General features: G+C 44.6%; 2 protein-coding genes across 3 annotated transcripts in view; both read right to left on the reverse strand.

Annotated features, from left to right (window-relative positions):
- The window catches only part of VGLL4 (vestigial like family member 4), a 145363-nt gene extending 140379 nt beyond the window's left edge, over nucleotides 1-4984 (reverse strand). Inside the window, exon 1 of one of the 2 annotated variants that reach the window (XM_081105643.1) lies at nucleotides 4652-4984. The gene's annotated coding sequence lies outside the window, so the exon portion shown is untranslated. Of the gene's footprint in view, nucleotides 1-3611; nucleotides 3889-4651 lie in introns of those variants that run through there. The other variant, XM_081105644.1, reaches the window with a different exon arrangement.
- Nucleotides 4985-15465: 10481 nt separating this feature from the next.
- Nucleotides 15466-20195, reverse strand: part of TAMM41 (TAM41 mitochondrial translocator assembly and maintenance homolog) — a 79416-nt gene continuing 74686 nt past the window's right edge. The window contains exon 9 of the mRNA XM_081105637.1: nucleotides 15466-15521. The gene's annotated coding sequence lies outside the window, so the exon portion shown is untranslated. The remainder of the gene's footprint in view (nucleotides 15522-20195) is intronic.

The following is a 20195-nucleotide window of genomic DNA, read 5'->3' on the forward strand; positions in this document are numbered from 1 at the left end:
CAAACACTGGACCATTACTCCTAGGGGAAAGACAGGGTTAGGTTCCTGCAAGCCTCGGTTACAACATTTTTGTCAACTGATCAATACATAATCTTGTTTTATGAGTGTTTCTATTTAAAGGCACCTTATTTGATATCTGTTGTGATTCATTAACACTGAACTCCAGGCCAACAGCATTATAACTCATGCCTGGACAAAACTTATCTAAATGCGCTTCTTTAAAATGTAAGGCACATGACAGCCTTCTTGCTCTTAGGAACACTTAGCACTTCGGTATTATGCTTTTTAAACAGCAAAACCGCCAACAAAAAGCCCCCAAATGAGAAAAACACGGCACTCAATAGACTGCAACAGCATACTTGTTTACAGTATGAGAGTTGAAACAAGGAGGCAGAGTATTGTTTTGTTCAACCTCGGCTGGGAGCATGCATTTCAGAGACACACATTTTTTACCACTCTGAGCATGTGCATGAATGATTGCAAAAGGGCTGCAAATACTGTTTTGGGAATCACAAAAACATTTTAGTAAGTAGACAGATTCTCAAACACGGAGTCCACAGAAAATGAGAATAATGGGGATCAACTGCACGTTTATAACACCTGAGGCACGAGAGACAAGATTTTCTTTCTTTGCAAAGGAGCTATTACACTATATCCCAGGTTAAAAAAAAAATTCAGGTGTCAGCACCTCCCGCATACAACTCCCTCCTTTCCTACCTTGGCAGTTTGTACTATCAAGATCTGACAGTCCGCCGGGGCCGGTTTGGCTCAGTGGATGGAGCGTCGGCTTGCGGACTGAAGGGTCCCGGGTTCGATTCCGGTCAAGGGCATGTACCTGGGTTGCGGGCACATCCCCAGTAGGAGATGTGTAGGAGGCGGCTGATCGATGTTTCTCTCTCATCGATGTTTCTGACTCTCTATCTCTCTCCCTTCCTCTCTGTAAAAAATCAATAAAATATATTTAAAAAAAAAAAAAAAAAGATCTGACAGTCCAATTTCTAAATTGCTGTTGCTTTAATGTGGACAGATCCTAAATGGCTACCGGCTGACTGGCCACACTCATTTGTCTCAACCATTAAACTCCCCCATATAGATTCATCCAATAACTTTAAATACGCTCCCTAAAAGAATTACAAATCAGCCTCAGTTCACATTTCTTCTAGAAACTTCTTAATTAAAAAAAAACTTTCTCTGTCACCAGGTTCTCATAACTGCAACAGCTTATCTAACAAAGGCCAAAAACAGACAATTTGATGTTAAAATCTCTACACAGTGTCAGAATTTTATTTACATTGGAATTATGCCAATGCGCAGGGGTGGGCAAAAGTAAGTTAATAATAATCATAATAATTAATAAATAGAATAAACTACTGCATACTAACTACTGTAAACCTACTTTTGCCCAACCCTGTTCTTGACTTACCTCCTGAACTTACAATTCTTATTATTTTATTGTCATATTCGAAGTTGCAAAAACAACTTTTATTATAGTTGTTTTACTTATTATTTGATTAAGGCAAACTAAAAGTTACACAGCAAAACTATCCAGGAGCGATAACCTAAAAAGACACAAAGTAAAATCTTCCTTTGGATTTTTTTTTTTTTTTTTTTTTTGCAACCACCAGAGGTTGGTAACAAGGCGACTCCATAAGGAGATAAAAGGAATTTCCCGTTACAGAACTCTTATCAAACGGAACATTTAAAAGTGAAAGTTTTTAGTTTCATAATTATCATGTCCGTTAAAATCTTAAGGTAAAGTCCTAGTCCTAAATCACTCGGGGCGAGTGGCAACGATTGTGTTTATGAAGCTCTCTCACGTCTTCAAAGGCTTTTACAAATAACATAACACAAGTATTTTTCAAAGCACATTATTCCCTCTAATTCCTGAAACTCTGTAATGTATTAGGGCAGATATTATCACCCCCTTACAGAGGAAAATAAAACACGAAAGGTTAAAGAGAACTTTTCCTGGTCACACACTTACAAGGTGACAAAGTCAGGACTTGAACTCAAGTCTCCAGAAGTAATCCAGAGCTGTTTTTACAACACACACAGTTTTGGAATGCAGTCCATGATTATTTAGAGCAGAATTATTTTCTTAATGGTATTGTTTTGGTCAACATAAAAATTATTTGCATTTCCTTCTAAATCAGTGGTTCTCAACCTTTCTTTGTTATGGGCCACAACATGAGTAACAAAGAAAGAGACTTTCAGGAGGATGAGGCCCAGAAATCAGGATTTTAAAAAGATTCCCAGGTGATTCTAGTGTGCAGCCAAGGTTGAGAACCACTGCTCTAAATGGAAAGCAAAGGCAGGCTTCCCAAAAGTGAAAAAACTACGGCAGGGGAAATCAACCTGGGATTAAAACTTTACCGAAGTTAAGCAACAAATTGAGGGGTTTACATGGGGGAGGTGACTTTTCAGCCAGATATAAAAGGAAATGCACAGAAAACACACACACAAACACACACAACTGTGTCTTGAGTATGAGGCAACAAACTGCCTAGGAAAGTATTTCTAAGCCCATTATTTAAAATTAGAGCATTGAGATTTAGAGATGCTCAAGTCTGAAATACAGCCTTAAGGCTGCTGACTCCAAAACCCTCTTTAAACTACTCAGGCTAAACCCCTCACAGTCATGCGCAGACTTCATTAGCTGCAAGCAGGAAACAATGAATGTTACAAGCCTGTGGACGCAGAGACTAGAGCAGAGTTAAAGTTTGGTCTGCCAAAATGGTATGCAAAACTGACCTTTACATACTAATAGGAGAATTAACATTCAATGTTTTTGCCTTTGGGTGTTCAGAGGAAACATTTGCGAGCCTTCATTTTCGTCAGGTAGGTTTAGAAAAAAAGGTTTTCAAACTCTACAAAACCGGGCGGTAGTACCTTATAAATAAAGGGGGCAACCAGCTGCTGATAAAAACTGGAAGAGCAGCCTCCACCCCCGTCCGCAGGCTGCTGGTTCTTATTAACCAGAGAAGGAAATCCAGCTAGCAAACATACAGCACCAATGATCAAAGTGAAACCGATTTTTTTCATCCTCTATTTTAAGTAGACGAACACATGCCAATAAAGCGCGTAAAGTTAATAGCAATAGCAAGTACTGTCATCCTAAGACATTTAAATGTCTCAGTTTAATGAATCAAAGAAGACTTTAAGCACCACACAAAAAGGAGACCTTTGCTTATCGACGAGGCCTGCACTCGTGCAGGGAGAGTGTGTGGTTTGGTTTTGGGGAGGGGGCAGGAAGTCCACCGAGAGGAAAGAGACCGGTCCCGGCTGCCCATCCTCAGCCCTTCCCGCAGTCCCGCACACAGCCCTCCGGTGCCGCTGGCCAGGACCAAAAGGGACGCGGGGCGCCGGGCCCCCTTCCTGACCGATCTCCCCCACTCTCGGGACGCCTTCCACTCGGGAACCCCTCCAGGAGCTGCACATCTACCTCAGAGAGCCGGGGCGCTTCGGTTCCCACCCGGCGCCTCAAGTGTCCCCGCCAAGGAGGAGCCACCGCCTCCTTGCAGGAGGGCGTCCTCGGTCCCGCTCCGAGTCAGCCCCACCCTGCGTTCCCCCGCAGGCCACCCCTCACCCGGCGCGGGTCCTCCAGCACTCACCGCCAAGCGGCTCAGGGCGCGCCCGCCTCCGGCCGGCAGGGCCCCGTGAGGGCGGGGGCGGTATCTCCGCGCGCGCGGGGCGCACTGCGGGGGCGCACCAACGCACAGGCGCGCTCGCGCCCGCGCTCCCGCACCGGCGCCCCCTCCGCACACCCACACGCACACGCCGACGGCGCGCGCCGGGCCGGCTCAGCGGCGGACGCGAGCGCGGGAGCCCGAAGAATCCCTGGAATGAGGAGCCGCCCGCTCTCTCCGCGGCTCTGCCGGGCTCTGCCAGGCCCGACAGGCCACGCCCCCGGCCACGCCCCTCCCCCCGAGCAGGTGGGGCTGAGCCCAGGTGAGCCGGCGGGGAGGCGCGAGCCGGGCCGAGCGCGCCAGGAGAGGCTCGTTTCCCTTCCCCCGCCCGCCGCGCGCCGGAGGCGGGCAGCACCCCCCCGGGCGGGTGCGGACGCGCTCGGGGACGGATCGGCCGCACAGGGCCTAGTGCCGCGCCGGGCCCCCGGAGGAGGCTCCCGTCCCAGGGAGCGCGAGTAGCCTGCGTCTCCCACACATCACGTCCCCCAGGCCCCGCCGGCGGGAACACAGCCTGAGTGCACACGCACCAACAGACGAGCCTTTCGTGCGCTCCCAGGTGCCCGCTGCCGTGGGCCAGGCATGTTCCTCATCCGCACACAGTTGGCCCTCGCCCCAGTGGCCCACAGCACACGTGACACCGACGTCCGCGGGCAAGCCCCGCTCGATGCCCCCTTGCACCGGTCGCCCCTTACCCGCCACCGCCAGCCCAGCGCCAGCGCGTGCCAGCCAGACCTGCAGCACCTCCGCTGCCCTCGGCGTCAGACCCGCCCGGGAAGCAGCCCCGGGAAGAGCGCTCCCACCGGCTCACCCGCCAGACCGCGGCGCACGCGGAGCGTCCCGCCGCCCGCCGCCCGCCGCCCCGGGCTCCCTGCTCCCCCAGGCGCCGACCTGGGGCACCACCGCACTCTCTCGCTACCACGCACACCCCAGCCACACAGCCCAGGCAGGCCGGCGACCACACGTACCTGATGGTACAGGTCGCGCTCGCGTGTGGAGGTGCGTGCTCAGGTGCCACTGGAATCAGAACAGCTGCTGCAGTCCAGGACCCTCGGAAGCGGCTCCGTTTCCTCCCATTACAGCATGTTACACTCCACTTTGCACACACACACACACACACACACACGCACGCCAGGCGCTCGCCGCGTCTTTCCTCCCCCTCCCTCAGAGGAGGAAGTCCTAGAAAATCAAAACAGTGTGGAAGGGAGGGAGCAGGGGAGGAAGGGACGGAGATGGCAGGGGGAAGAGTCCCCCTCCAGCCGCTCACACACACCCGTGTTTGCTGTGTTTGGCAAACTCCCGGAGTCCACCACCCAGTCGGCTTTGAGAGGTGCCGGGGGGGAGGGGGGAGGGGGGAGGGTAATTGGGGGAGGAGCCAGGCGGGAGGAGGTGAAACCTTTCTAATTGGTGCAGGTTCTTATTACAGCAGCAGTGCAGCCATGTGACCACGAAAAGAAAAGGCCTGTCTTTAATTTTTTCCTGTCATTCTCTGGAGGTTTCGTGGTGGGGGCTGGGGGTGGGGTGGAGGCCTGATACTCCCCTGTCCCCGGCAGCCCTTGCCCCATTGTTTTCTCATACCGCCACAATTAAGAAAACATTTGCTTAACATATCCAGCCGCTAACTTCATAAAATAAATAGTCAGAGACTGGACTTCCTCTGGTTTGCTTTAGATGGCTTCGCGTTGCTCGCCTTCTAGGAGTTCTCAAACCTCAGGCATTATGAGAAGCTCCTACTCTAGGGCTTTCCCTGGGAAAGGGCTCTGCAGAGGAGGAATGATAGCCATAAAAACAAATACCAGCTTGCATTAATGTTGGGGGGAATGCTTTGCAGTTTTCAAACTGTTTTCCCTTCTATCCCCTCATCCCAACATATAAAGTTACAGCACATTAACTTTTATCTTAGCCACTGTTGGGCATTCATAATTCCATTTTACAGGACGATTAGATGTTTGCCTAAAACAAGTAGAGGCATCGCCTGAACCAGAGCCCAGGTCTGGTGGCCCCTTGTGAAATTCACCTTCTCCAGTCCACAGGGGGCCTCTATATGTGGAGCAACCCAAGTGACAAGTCTACCCAAGCACAGCTGCCCCTGGTTGCCTGGTTCCCAGATTAAAACCCACAGATTAAAGCCCAGGAGGCTCCCAGTCTTCCCAAAGATATTTTTTTTTTACTTAGATTCCGTTTTAGTTCATCAATAGTCTCAGTGTAGGGGGGGAAAACAACCCTGAGAAAAATCATAAAGAGGAGGTTTTCATCCTGCCATATTGGAACAGTGAATGAGGAAAGAGTGAGGACTGCTTAGGCAGATTTCAGGAAGTGTGGCAAGATAGAAAAAGGGCTTCAGATTCAGACAGACCTGGATTTTAATCTAAACTCCACCTCCACCAGTTAAAGGACTTTGGGCATATTATCAAGCCCAGTTTTCTCATCTGTAAACCAGAGATAATAATTCTTATGTTGAAGAGCCATTGCAGGGACTAAGAACTAAGCTGATATTTCATGAATATTCCCATCTCCCTCCTTCTCTCTTCCTACCTTAAATTCAGGACTGCTGGCAAACCTTTATAAGCAGGCACCCACCTTTATCATGGAGGGGTAGGAAAATGATTTGCCCAGACAATGCAAATGAATAATGACAGCAACAACACTACCACTGCACATTTATAAAAAGGCTCTGGGGTTTACAAAGTGTTCCCACATATCATTATCTCATTTGATCTTCATGACAACTCTGCCATCTGTATGCTGCTAAATGATTTTCATTTTTGGGTCAGTGCAGAGGTCCTAAAGCTTCCTCTTTAATTTCCATCACAGCTGAGAGCAAACCTTGCTCTGCAGATAAATCAGGGGGACAGAGGCCCTTTTCTCATGGATGTGACCAGTCTTCGACCTTTCCAAGGATTAATCTCACTGCTTCCCTTACATCAGCATTAGTGTTGACTTCGCTCTGGCAACAGCTAAGCATAGCTGTTTTAGTCTGGCTGTTTTAGTTGTGCTGAAGAAAGACACACTCAGGTTAATGTAAGAAAAAGGGGGCACGCTGTCAAGATGTGGACTGGAACTGGAACGTGTCTGATACATAGACTCTTCACACAATGGAGTATTAGCAGCCTGAACAAATGATTTTCAGTGACCTACAACAATAGGGATGAATCTTGACAATATTAAGTGGAAAACAAGTAAGTTCCAAAAAACTGCATACAGCATAATATACTATTGGTAATGTGAAAAAAAAATAATAATTGTAGGAGTACATACACCCGCAATAAAACTGTATCAAAAGAAAGTAAGGGGATGATGATGCAAAGATTTAGGATGTGGGTTACCTAGGGAGGGGGGCTCCATAGGATGGATGAGATGGAATGATTTGGTTAGATGTAGGTTATTGTCAAGGTCTTAGTTTTTGGGTGGTGATTTCACAAATTCACTATTGAAAATAACTAAGTGATGTTTGCAAAACAATGTGAATGGCACTGAACTGTACACTTAAAATGATTAAAATAGCAAATAATTTTATGTTATGTATATTTTACTACAATAATTGCTTCTCGGCCTTTTGGCTAAGATCAAGTGTAGGGAGGAAATGAGAAAATTTCTAGAAGAAAAAAGAAACTACTTAAGTAACTAACTATGAAAATAAAGGCAGGCTGTACATTGACTACTGATAAGAATGTGTTTCACACCAGGGATTTTGTAGATGCACCAGAAGGTGATTTTAAAAAAACAAAAATAATCCAGAAGGAGAAGCTAGATTGGCCCTGCGTTGATCATGATCGAAGCTGAGGAGTGTGTGCAGGGGGATTGTTATACTGTTCTGCCTACTCTTGTGTATGTTTAAAATTTTTCATATTAAAACATTAAAAATAGGAAAAGAAAGTTCAGAGGACAGGATGCTCTATGGATCATTATTCTGCCTCTTCTATAGGCCACAAGGTCATTGGCCAGTCTCCCTCTCTGTTTCTCTGTGCCACCTCCTCATTTAATTCTTTCTCATCTCTCTACCAAGGAGCGTCCTTGTTGCTTTGGCTCCCTTATTAGTGTCCCAATACCTCCTTTTGTCTCTTGCCTCCCCTCCCCTCACACTGGTAAGTGATTCTTTTCATACCTTTAGAGTTCAAATTGCCCAAAGAGAGAATCCGATTATTCCCTTTGACTAATCCATAGAAATGGCTGCCGTCTCATCTACTTTGTTGTGGTGTGTCCATGAGGCTCCATGAAGTCAGCCATGGCCCAGTGATGAGACATGGGAGGGAGGGGGAAGAGGCAGAATTACAGGGTATATAACATAGCTGCCAGCGGGCAGGGGTGGGACAGCAGCAAGATTGATGTGATCAATGCAACACCTGAAAGGCCCTAAGGAGTTCAATTAGGTAAGAATGAGATATTTGCCTTTCCAATCATACCTTACGGTTTTTTTTTTTTAAGGATCCCCAATTAGTGAGTATTGTAAAAAGAAATTTCCATACCAAATTTCCAATCAGTTTATTCTTCAATTTGTCCTCCCCATGTTATACTTTCAAGGGGGGAATAAGGGAAATGCCAGCAGCTGCCAATCTGAGATGTGCATAGTGCACAGATTCTTACTGTTCTCAATGCACGAACCTGTCTATAAAGAATGTCTTTTTCTACCCCATGTTCCTTTGCTTATCATGTGCTCACCTGCATCTCTTCCTTTCTTCTCTCCCCTCCAACTTATTCCACAAAGAGCACAGAAGATATGGGTTCTAGTTCAGACTCACTCTCTAGGTCAGTGGTTCTCAAACTTGGCTGCACATTAGAATCACCTGGGAATCTTTTTAAAATCCTAATTGGCCCTGACCGGTTTGGCTCAGTGGATAGAGCGTCGGCCTGCGGACTGAAGGGTCCCAGGTTTGATTCCGGTCAAGGACATGTACCTTGGTTGCGGGCACATCCCCAGTAGGGGGTGTGCAGGAGGCAGTTGATCGATGTTTCTCTCTCATCAATGTTTCTAACTTTCTATCCCTCTCTCTTCCTCTCTGTAAATAATCAATAAAAAAAATATTTAAAAAATAAAAAAATAAAATCCTGATTGCTGGGCCTCATCCTCCTCAAATTCTGTTTCTTTGTTACTAATGTTGTGGCCCACCCCATAACAAAGAAACAGAATTTCCAGAGGATGAGGCCCAGAAATCAGGATTTTAAGAAGATTCCCAGGTGATTCTGATGTGCAGCCAAGGTTGAGAACCACTGGTCTAGGGGATAGTGTGAGTCCATGGAAGTCATTTTATACCTCTGGGTCTAAGACTCCACATCTGTGAGGAGTTTAGGCCAGATCAGGTCTGGCAAGCAGAGTCCATCTTGAGCACCAGCTCTGCCTGGAGACTCTCTTAAGAAGGACTGTGAAATGATAGCTTAGGTTTAATTTAAAAAAAAAAAAAAAAAAGAGTGTCTCCAGGTCGGCATGGCTCAGTGATTGAGAGTCAACCTATGAACCAGGAGGTCACCGCTCAATTCCCAGTCAGTTGGGCATATGCATGGGTTTCAGGCTGGATCCCCAGTGTGGGGCATGCAGGAGGCAGCCAATCAATGATTCTCTCTCATCATTGATGTTTCTCTCTCTCTTTCCCTCTCTCTTCCTCTCTGAAATCAATAAAAATATTTTTTTTTTTTTCAAAAAGAGTGTCAAGATTGATTAGTAATGTCTGCTATGGGCAGGGAATAGGAACTGATGAACCAGATGTTTGCCATTTTTTTTAGCTAGAAGAGCTCTAAAAATCCCTTCTAGCAATAACTTCTCTTTTTTCTCATATAGTGAGAAGAGGTGAATTTCTACATTTCTGGGGATCAGAGTAACCAGTGGAAAAACTCAAATGATATCATTTCAGTGAGAGAATACAGAATAAGAAATGATGTAAAATTATGATACCTAACATTTAATGATTACACTTCCTATGATCCCAGCACTGTTCTAAGTGCTTTAAAACGATTATTTATGCCTTACAAGAGCCCTGTGAAGTAGGGACTATAAATAACCCCATTTAGCAAGTAAATAAGGAGCATAGAGATGTTAAATAACGTGTCCAAGTTTCTTAAAGATAATAAGGGTGCAACTAGAATTACACCCTGGCAGTCTGATTCTGGAGGCCACTTGCTTAGCCTATCACTTCACATCAGGCATCCCCTGGGAGCTTGCTGGTAATGAAGACTCTCAGGCCCCACTCAGACCTACTCCATCAGAATCTGCAGTTCAGCAAGCTCCCCAGGTGATTCATATTCACATTACACTTTGAGAAGCACTGGTCTATACCAGATTGTTTCCTGAAGGGATATTAGCTGCTGTTATTAAATATTTACAATGTGCATGTATTGTGCGAAGCATTATGACTATAGAATTGCATTTAATCCCCATAAATATCCTAGAAGGGAAATCCTATAAGATCAATGACTTGATCAGTGTCAATATCCTGGCTGTGATGTTGTTTTGTAAGATGTTACCACTGCAGGACAGGCTACATAGGCCCTCTCTGTATTATTTCTTACAATTGCATGTAAAAATTCTCTCAAAATAAAACATATATATATAATTTAAAAATTCTATGATGTAGGTTTTATTTTCCTATTTTTATTGTTAAGGAAACAGGGGTTTAAAGAGACTAAGTAAGAAGCCCACTTGATAATTCAACTTCACAAATAAGTATTGAGGCCCTACTGTATGCAAGGCACTATTCTAGGCAGTGGGATACAGAAGTGAACAAACACTGCCCTGGTTGGCCTGTCATTCTAGTACAGGTGGTCAGAATTCAAACCCAGACCTGGCTTGCCAAGTCCTCTACTGCTCAGATTTCAGAGATATGGTCACAGGATCGGAACGTGGTAAATAACAGAGCTTTCAATGGTTAAAGCAATTGCAACATTTCTAGGTAGATGTATATGGAAGCATCTAACAATGCCAGACACCCAATCAATTCCCTTCCTTCTTTTCCTGGCAACTGTTTCAGAGCCCAGAAGTGAGCCTGACCTCTACCATGACCCAACATGGATTTTACCCTTCACCCAGCTGGACAGAGTCCAGTGATGGGGCCATTGTGAGTGGTAGTAACCTAAACCATCCACTTGTGGAATTTGATGAAGTGCTGTGCTTGAGGGCGATGTTCCAAGGCTTGGGGAGGTACCATTTGAAACCTGTCAAGGAGTAGTCGTGAGCATTTTTCTGAACATCAGCTCTTTTCACAGCATGGCTCTGAATGAGTCCCCTTAAGCAAGACCAGATTTATGGCCAGAACCATTACTCAGACCTCGGATCTCTGAGTGATATGTAACACTGACATAAAGATTGGATTTGTCCTCACACAAGGAATTTTCCTTCAAATATATAAGAACAATTCAGCTTGGCAAGGTATTTTTTTTTTCTCAGAGACAAATTTCAGTGGGCTGGGGCGGGAGATAATAGGAGCAATTTTCCGCAGAAAAGAATGTTGCAGATGCTGGATTCAAGGCCAGCCAGAACTTGGCCACAGTTAACTAGCTGCTTCTCAGACAGAATGGTTTGAGTTGGTGAACTTAACAAAAATGAGCATGTGTTTTTCTTCTGAATGTGGATTCACTCAAGAAACAACACCTCAACGACAAATCAAATTGAGATCGCCACCCTCTCTCTTTGCTCCAGCTTCTTCTTTTGCATTCAGCTCTTACAAACATGTGCTATATATAGGCAGGAAGAAAGTAAACAAGGAAGGAAGGAAGGAGATCAACATCACTGGGTGCCAACCATGGGCCAGGCACTCTGCTGAGCATTCTCACTCAATGCATCATAACCCCGTGAGGAAGGCATGGACGACTCCACCTCCAGATGAGGAAGTGGGGGCTCACAAAGGGCAGAACATTTGCCTTAGTGCAACGACTTTAAGTGGTGCAAAACCAGGATTTAAATCAGCTGGCCTGGCTCCTCGTTCAGCAATCTTTTTAAAATACCACTAAGTTCACCCAGCAAAGACCCCTTTGAGTATCTCTAAATAAATCATTGAATCTACTCTCATAGACCAACATTACAGTTCTGTATCCAATTCTGTGGGCTACCATGTGGAATTAGAATTTACTGGGGTTCTAACATCGTTTTTGAAATTGTTTGTCAAAGGATGGTGAAGTCTCACCATGAGTATTGGTGAGACTTCAGTATCAGACAGACCAGAGTTCCAACCTTGATCCCACCATTTTCTGGTTGCATGACACTGGGCACAAACTTGGACAGTTTCCAAACTCCCATTTTTTCACCTATACATTGGGGACGATTTCTACTTAGAAACATGTTTGTAAAACAAATATGTACATGGAAAGACATATATTGTATAATCTCACATATATGTGGAATCTAAAATAGAAAAAAAAGAAGCTAAACTTATAGAAAAAGAGATCAGATTTGTGGTTACCAGAGGTGGAGGGCGAGAAGGGGAGAATTGGGTGAAATGGCCAGAAGGTAATGTCCAGTTATAAGATAAATGAGTACTAGGGATGTAATGTACAACATGGTAACTATAGCTAACATTGCTAATGGTATATTTGAAAGTTGTTACAAGAGGAAATCCCAAGTTTCATCACAAGGAAATTTTTTTCTCTTTTTTCTTATCTGTATGAGATAATGGATATTAACTAAACTTACTGGGGTAATCATTACACAATATATGTAAGTCCAACCATTATGCTCAACACCTTAAACTTACACAGCGCTGCCTGTCAACTATATCTTAACAAAAACTGAAAGGGGGGAAAAAGAAAAGTCCTAACTGAATTTAAAAAACAAAAAGATTCAGAGTTTTTAAAAGTATTAGGTACTTTAGAAAGTATATTAGTATCTGGTGAGGACTGGCTTCTTGGTTCTTAGATTCTCACATGGTGGAAGGGGCAGGAGAGCTCTCTGTTGCCTCTTATAAGAGCACTAATCCCATTCCTAAGGGGCCTGCTCTCATGAACTAATCATTTCCCAAAGGCCCCACCTCCAAATACCATCACATTGGGGATTAGGTTTCAACATATGAATTTTCAGGGGACACAGACATTCAGTCTATAGCAGCAGGGAGATACGTTAGGAGACCTTTACAATCTTTTGGATGAGAGAAGGTGGTGGTTCAAAATAGAATAAGAGAGTAATGAAGACAAGAGGACAGGTTTGAGATCTATTTTGTAGATAAATAAACTAGTTAAGGTAATGCTAGCTACTATAACAGGTAACCCCCAAAATTTGTTTTTCCTGTAAAGTCCAACCAGGGCCCTTGCCAGTTTTTCTCAGTGATTAGAGCATTGGCCTGAGCACTGAAAGTTGTGGGTTCAATTCCCTCAAGGGCACATACCTCGGTTGCAGGCTTGATCTAAGGCTCTGGTCAGGGGTATGCGGGAGGCAACTAATCAATGTGTCTCTCTCACATTGATGTTTCTCTCTCTGTGTCTCTCTCCCTCCTTTCCACTCTATAAAAAATCAATGTGAAAAAATATATATCCTCGGGTGAGGATTAACAATAACAACAACAAAATCCAAACAGGTATTCTAAAAAAGCAAGTAGCTCTCCTCCAATGGTAACTCAGGGGCCCAAGCTCCTTCCGTTTTGTGGCTCTACCAACTCCCTGGGACCCCAGAATCTTTTGCAGGATCCTCTTCACCCAGCAAACAGATGGAGAAAGAGAGCAGGGAAAAAACACACATGCTTCTTAAGCACTCAGGCCTGGCTGTGGCACTTCCACCTATATTCCATTGATGAGAACTAGTCACATGGTTTCCTTGAATGATGGGGAGCTAGGAAATCCAGTCCACATGTGGGCAGCCAATTCCCATCCACGACTCTGCACTACAGAAAGGGAACATAGATCTTTGTGTTCAACTGGCCATTTCTGTCATGGTGGAGTCGGCACACTTTCTGATGGATTACACATGGGGGTTGAAGGAAAGTGAGACACCCAGCATGACTCCTTGGCTTTGGCCTGAGCAAAGGCGGAAGGTGGTCATTAACTGAAACAGGAAGTTGGGGGAGGAGAAGATTTATACTGGGAACAGGGATAATCAAGAGTTCCATTTTGGACACATTGTATGAGCTGCCTATGAGACATCCAAAAGGAAATGTTAAAAAGGCAGTTGGGCCGAAACCGGTTTGGCTCAGTGGATAGAGTGTCGGCCTGCGGACTGAAGGGTCCCGGGTTCGATTCCGGTCGAGGGCATGTACCTGGGTTGCGGGCATATCCCCAGTGGGAGATGTGCAGGAGGCAGCTGATCGATGTTTCTCTCTCATCGATGTTTCTGACTCTCTATCTCTCTCCCTTCCTCTCTGTAAAAAATCAATAAAATATATTAAAAAAAAAAAAAAAAAGGCAGTTGGGTATATGAGCCAGGCCTGCAGAGGAGGGGTCAAGACTACAGATTTAAATGTTGCATTTCCCCTTTACCCAGTGGCTTCTGATCCTAACACCTCCTCATACAGTGGTATGGGCCCCTCACTGCCTTTGACCCTCAATGCATTAACTGCATCAACGTAACTTTACTGCTTTATTAGAGATAATGCTTGTAATTCTATTATTCATGAAATGATAGCTGTTGCTAGTACATGCATTCATCCATTCAACACAATTTACTGAGTGTCTACTATGTGTTGGGCAAATGTGATTAGCAAGGAAGAAGACCTCGTCTTTGCCTCATGAAGATTGCATTCTAGTAGGTGAAGATAGATAATAAAGAAGTAAGTATACAGTGTGTCAGTTTTCCTAGAGAACAACAGAGCATGATGAATGAGAAAGTACCAGCAAAGTTGGGGGCTGGAATGATTAAAACAGAAAGACTTCTGTAATAAGGAATATTTGAGAGGAAACTGAAGGGAGCAGATCCTATGTCTATGTGGGGGAAGGATGTGCCAGGTAAATGCAAAGGCCCAGACACGTAAGAGAACGTGGCATGCTCCAAAACCAGCCAGGAGGCCAGTGTGCATGAGGTGGGGTGGGAATGGGGAAGAGTGGCAGGGGTTGAGGTCAGAGAGGTGGGAAGTGGGCACATCATGCAGTAGCCAGAGCAGGGGTTCCCCCGCCCCCCTCAACTCCTTCATGTAACTGGACAAGGAGGAAGAAAATCAAACCTGTTTCCCTGTACTCAAATCTTTGCAAAGAAAGCAATGGACAATCAAGAACTTGCTGTGCAGTTCCCAAAGTGAAACACCTTTAAAGTGGAGGACTTGTGACCAAAACAAGAAAGGGTAACAGTTTCATAATACAGTATGCAGCACAGAATGTACAATTTTTCCTGGTGCAGCAGGTTTTCTTCCCAGCTAATTGCAGCCACATGTGAAGCACGGCAGGGAAGCATTTCTAGCAAGCGCCATCCGAGACCTGGACAAACGCTTCCCATCCCTCATGCTCAGAGCAAAACCAGTTGTGTGATGAGCCCAGGAGGACGGGAACATAAAAATCCTGCTATGATAAAAAAAAAACAACAACTATGTTTTCTGAATTTCAACTCCAAAAACGGAGCCAAAGACTTTTATTAGCTTGTTTTTATAACATCCAAAGAAGCTGGTTGAAAGAAAAATAACTTTTTTTCCCCCAAGGAAGACATGGTTTCTCTATTAAATTACCTTTCACGGTTCCTTCCTCATCTGCCGGTGAGGACCATGGGACAAAAATACCAGTGGTGGACGCTGGGCCTTTTATTGCTGATCTTGATCACCGTGGGACCTCATTCAACGCTGCCATCAATGACTGTAAACACGTGGCCAGGTGCCCATGAGACTGTTGTGTTTAATGCCGACATCCCTGGAACTGTCCAGTTTTCCTCTGAAGGATGTATAGTGGGCATCGTCTGGGTTTGGGTTCCCAGCATGTAGAGGTCCTTCCTATTTGGCTGGGCTCCTGAAGGTGAGCAAACGACCGAGGCTCAGCCAACTGGATGTTCTACCCACAATCTTCTCTCTTGAGAGAGCGGTTTGAAGGCTTGTTGGGGCAGCAGCAAGAGTCCTGGGCTGGCACTGCCTGGACCCAAGTAGTGAATTCAGTCAGAGCTTCTTCCACTACAAACAGTCCTGGGGGCAGCCCTGGTCACCCTCCCTAGCTCCTGAGCACTTCCCGAGTCTGGTCCTCTAGCCTTCCCCTCTGTTCTTCAGCCACCCAATACCCATCTAATAAACTCCATTTCTGCTTATATTAACCAGGGACCATGTCTGTTGACTATAACCCAGAAGCCTGGCTTCGTCTTAAGTAATTTGAGACCCCCATTCATGAACAGAGTTGACTTACATTATTTTTGTTCTCATGTAACTCAAATAACTGCACCACAAAACTAGGGGTAAACTCCTTAGAGGCTTGTAGCTTTAAGTAACTATAAAACACAAACACTTTCACAAGCTAAATACAAGCAGCGCCACAAAATCAGCAATGTTGAAATTAACAGCATTAACTTAATATGGGATATATTCATGAAACTAAATAGCTATTAGTAATGTGAATATGGAACTGACTGATATGGGTCCATATGTTTGTTTGTTTGTTTGTTTTTAACTACCATAGACCACTTCATGACTTAACTTTTCTACCTCTTTTCTCCATTAAAACCATAGTGGATACTCCATTTATACAGCTTTTCTTGAGGTCATTTGCTCTTTACTTTGCAAGGGCACATCATTCACAAATGAAGACTACTGATGTTTTTTTGTCTTTGGGCGCAGACAATTAAAATTCTTCTACTTGGCTCCAATCTTATGATAAACACAAATGCATATGCAGGGTCTGAAATCAGCTAGCAATGTTGTCCAGAATACCCAATATTTGCTTAAATGAATTTTTAAAAGATTAACACTAATAATATTCAATTTAAAAAATTCTCATAGAAACCTTATAAATTCCTAAAAATACATTTGTAAATCCCAGTTTCAGAAATCATGACATGAGCTTTGGAGATAAAAAAAAGAATCCTTGCCGAAACCGGTTTGGCTCAGTGGATAGAGCGTCGGCCAGTGGACTGAAGGGTCCCGGGTTCGATCCCGGTCAAGGGCATGTACCTTGGTTGCGGGCACATCCCCAGTGGAGGGTGTGCAGGAGGCAGCTGATCGATGTTTCTCTCTCATCGAAGTTTCTAACTCTCTCTCTCCCTTCCTCTCTGTAAAAAAATCAATAAAATATATTAAAAAAAAAAAAAAAAAGAATCCTGGTTTTGAACCCTAACCCCACCCTTTAATAGTCTTGGGCTCTTGAGCAAGTTATTTTATCTCCCTGAGTCTTAATTTTCTGACCTGTAAATTGGAACAATAATGCCCATCTTTTAGGACAGTTGTATTAAACAAGATGATTGTGTTGCTATTTAATAAGTGGTACTAAATATTGTTACTGACGTCCTAATTGGCGTTCAGATTGGTTAACACATGTGTCCCAGTTCATATAACCAGTTGGTCATAGAGACAGAACTGAACCCAGATCCTCACAACACCTAGTCCTTTGCTTTTTTTTTTTTTTCCAATATATTTTATTGAATTTTTTACAAAGAGGAAGGGAAAGGATAGAGAGTTAGAAGCATCGATGAGAGAGAAACATTGATCAGCTGCCTCCTGCACACCCTCCACTGGGGATGTGCCCGCAACCAAGGTACATGCCCTTGACCGGGATCGAACCCGGGCCCCTTCAGTCTGCAGGCCGACGCTCTCTCCGCTGAGCCAAACCGGTCAGGGCATAGTCCTTTGCTTTTAATACTATCTGTGTTGAGCTGTATGAGGCCCCTGGGGGCAGCGGCCCAGTTTTTAGCCCGGTGCCCATAAGGAGCTGCTGTTTTTGAGAGATTTACACTCTGCAAGAGATCACTCAGTCCCCGGGCTGATTCCGTCCAAAAAGAAAAAAGACCACATTATTCCCCTCCTTGAAAACTCTTATTCCTTATACCTGTGGCTCTCCAAACGGGGTCCCCTGATCAGCAGGGACTTGTTAGAAAGGCACAAGCAAACGCTCAGGGCCCATCCCAGGCATCCTCAATCAGAAACTCCAGCAGAGGAGGGAGAGGGAGGGGCACAGTCTGCATTTTAACAAGCCCCACATGCAAAAGTTTGAGAACTACTGCTTTATAGGACCAAGTCCAAACTCCCGAGCCCAGCATTCAAGGCTCTTCCTGTTCTGGCCCAAGCCTACTTTTCTAGGCTCTTCTGCTGACACTCCTGAAAATACCTCATGCTCCAAACACCACCATTATACTATTCTGTCTTAAACATGACAGGCCCTTTTACAGGTTGGTACATGTAGTGCAGATCACTCTACTGGGCATTTTTTCAGAAGGTTTCTTCTTCTGTGAGCCTTCTCTGATTTGTAGCTCTGCAGCCTTTATGTCAGACTTCCATTACACACACAGGTAGTTACTAACTAGCTACCTACTTGCCTTTCGCTGTGGATTACAAAATCCGTGTGTTTGAGGCTGCTAGTTACCAACCATTATCCATTTTCTCCTTGTCCCAACAAGAGAATCCCAATTTCCCAGCTCCCTGGCAGACAGGAATGGTCAGAGAAATGCAAACGGAAGCTGAGGAATGCACCTCCCTGGGGAGAGGGGTAGCTTGCTGATTCAGTGGGCAGGTCCCTGCTGCTCTTCCTTCCTTCTTATTCAATCTGAGCTGCAGTGTCCACCTTGCAACCATGAGGTAAGCTTGAGGATGGAAGACATGGGCTAAGGATGAGGGAAGTAAAAGATAGTAGGAGCCTGGGATATTGGTGACATTGTAAGGCCACTCACTGCACCAACTCTGGACTTTGTCCCCAGTCTTCAGGTTACATGATACTCAAATAGATCCCACTCTTATTAGAGCCACTGCTGTTGTCTCCCCCTCCCCCCTTTCCCCCCCCAAGGATCTAACAATGCAGTTTCTCCAAGTCAGGACTGTCTCATTCTATGGTTCCAGAATCTATAGTACCTGGCATGGTGCCTGACCCATAGCAGATGCTTAATAAATGCATGTGGAAGGAATGAAAGAACAAATCCTCATTATTTCTGCTGAAGGAATCAGAACTCATATATCGGCCCTAAAATTGCCTTCCTGGAAACTCTGGGAAACCACATCAGGTTTTTTTAAAAACAGAACTTTTAAATTGTACTTTAAATTAAAATGTCACAGTTGTAACTTAAACCAGGATAATATTATCCTACCACTGGACAGAAAATAGGTGTTAAATGAAGACATGTGTCATTCCTGCTTAAAATTCCTCTATAGTTCCCCACAGCTCTTAAAATCCCAAATCCTTAGTGTTTTCTGGCTTTCCACTGCTTTTTTAATTTTTTATAGTGATGATTGTAGATTCACACGTCATTGAAATAAATAATAAGAAGAGATCCTTATTATTTACCTTTTGCCCAGTTTCCTTCAATGCTAACATGTTACAAAACTATAGTAGAATATCGGAAATAAGATATTGACATTGATACAATCCACCAATCTTATTCAGAGTTCCCAGTTTTATTTGTACTCATTTATGTATATGTGTGCATGTGTGTTTTGTTCTGTAACATCTTATTGTGTGTGTAGGTCCATGTATCCACATCCACAGTCAAGGTATAGAGCATATGTCTGTCTTGATAACCACACTCACCTCCTTTCCACTGTGCCCTCTCCCCATCCCTGACCCATGGCAAGGACCAATTCGTTCTCCACTTCTAAAATGTTATCACTTCAAAATGTTATATAAATAGAATAAGCTAGTATGCAATCTTTGGGGACTGGCCTATTTCACTTGGCACAATTCCCTGGAGATCCATTCAAGTTACTGTGTGTATCAATAATCTATTCTTTTTATTGCTGAGTAATACTCCATGGTATGGATGGACCATTTGCCTGTTGAAGGACATCTGGACTATTTCCAGTTGGGGCTATGAACATTCTTATACAAGTTTTTGTGTAAACATTCCCCCTGCTTTTTGCATCCTTTCTACTATTGGGGTGTTCCCTGCCTCATGAGTCCTGCCTAGTGAAAAGAGAGGCCAGAAAAACTCATTTTCCTAACTTGATCTGGGGAGCGCATGATCTATCAGACACAACTATATAGGATTCTGCTTAGAAGGGAGCTGTGTGAGGAAGCAGGCTCTCCAGAGAATCCATTTTAAGACAAGAATGAGAGCAGAAAAAAAAAAAACACAAAGCAAAACACAGTTTTGTTGGGGGGCGGGGGGGCAGCCAGAATGGAGGTTTGGGTGTCTGTCACTGCAGCTAGTGAGCTCTAGGGACCATATCAGCAGAGTAGTGGCAATGGGGTCTTTGCTGAAAGTCCTATGGGATGGTTTGGGCATTGTTTCTGGTCCCATGGCTTCCAAACCCCACTCCCTGGCCCACTTGGAAATGTGAACCACCTAATATTCTTTTACAAATGTATTTTCTGCTAAAATAAGATTGAGTGGATTCTGTTGTTTGCAACTTAGAACTCCAAGCAATCTCCCTCTCCAGCATCATTTCCAGCCATTCCTTTTACTTAATGCTTCCAGTCTCCAAAATGATTCAGTTTCCAAAATATAGTAGACTAACATCCTGTGCTTCCCTTTTATGGCACTCGTCATAAAGAGAACAT

Source organism: Myotis nattereri, assembly GCF_964212035.1.
Source record: "Myotis nattereri genome assembly, chromosome: 14".
Lineage (NCBI taxonomy): Eukaryota > Metazoa > Chordata > Mammalia > Chiroptera > Vespertilionidae > Myotis > Myotis nattereri.